The 1011-nt window shown below is 35.9% G+C and overlaps 1 protein-coding gene across 1 annotated transcript in view; it reads right to left on the reverse strand.

Annotated features, from left to right (window-relative positions):
• Positions 1-255: 255 nt before the first annotated feature.
• The window catches only part of LOC311242115 (receptor-type tyrosine-protein phosphatase beta-like), a gene marked incomplete at its 5' end in the record, with an annotated part of 12875 nt that continues 12119 nt past the window's right edge, over positions 256-1011 (reverse strand). The window contains one exon of the mRNA XM_084331071.1: positions 256-1011. This exon is cut by the window's right edge and continues 1430 nt beyond it.

Raw genomic sequence — 1011 nt, forward strand, 5'->3', positions numbered from 1 at the left:
CAAAGATTCAACCCACTGTTTTTTGAATACATGATATGAGCGTCAACCCTCTGGAAGCCAGGACACTCCTACTGCCCTCCTAGAAACTCAATCAGCTTCCTGAATATTCATATTTTTTTTATATACAGTAAACTCGTGAGCTTGTTGCATATTTGGCATTCTGTATCATCATGCAATACAAAACTAATGTATATGGAAAATATTGCATCCAATACCTTAATAATTCAGTTGCAAATTAGACAATATCAAGGGAAATGTAAGTTGCATTTATTAACATTTTGGACAGACATTTTGGCACATTTGAATGCTTTATACAAACAGAAATATTGATAAAGAGGCTAATTTATGTTGGCACTTAATTAGTAAGAATTTAACATTCAATGTTGTTTACAAGTGACAGTATACATGTTTAGAATGGATTGACAGAACACACCTCTACACTGACTGTCTTTCAACACGTTTATGTCCATCATTTGATACTATATTATTATTAACATTATTTGCTGCTATAGATAACATTTTATGTTGAGTAATCATTAAAAAAAAGTATACATCCACAGACCTTTTTAGAACGGTGTGGAATAAAAGTATTGCTTTTCCCCCCCCCCAAAATAATATTGATTAATGAATTCAAAATTTTAAAATGTTTTGCGGGTTGTTGTTGTTTACATGTTGCAGGCATGTACAGTACGCCCTCCCTACTCCCCCCCCCCCCCCCCCCATGTGGAATGCACCTGATTGGATAAATGACATCTAGTGGCTGAATGTTATCTATCATCTTTAAATTATATTACATATATATTAAAAAAAGGGTATTAAAGGAAAACTCCAACATTTTGGGAAATTCGCTTATTTGCCATCTACCCTGGAGTTAGACAAGGAGATACATACCTTTTTTCTTCTCTGTGCGTGCAGTAGGAGTAGGAAGACGCGCACCGTTAGCCTAGCTTAGCGTCAGTCACTGGAAGTAGGTTCCTCCATTAGCCTAGTTCCCAACGTCTTCCTACTCCT

The sequence above is a fragment of the Notolepis coatsorum genome (assembly GCF_963971535.1).
Source record: "Notolepis coatsorum genome assembly, chromosome: 15".
In the NCBI taxonomy this organism is placed as follows: domain Eukaryota; kingdom Metazoa; phylum Chordata; class Actinopteri; order Aulopiformes; family Paralepididae; genus Notolepis; species Notolepis coatsorum.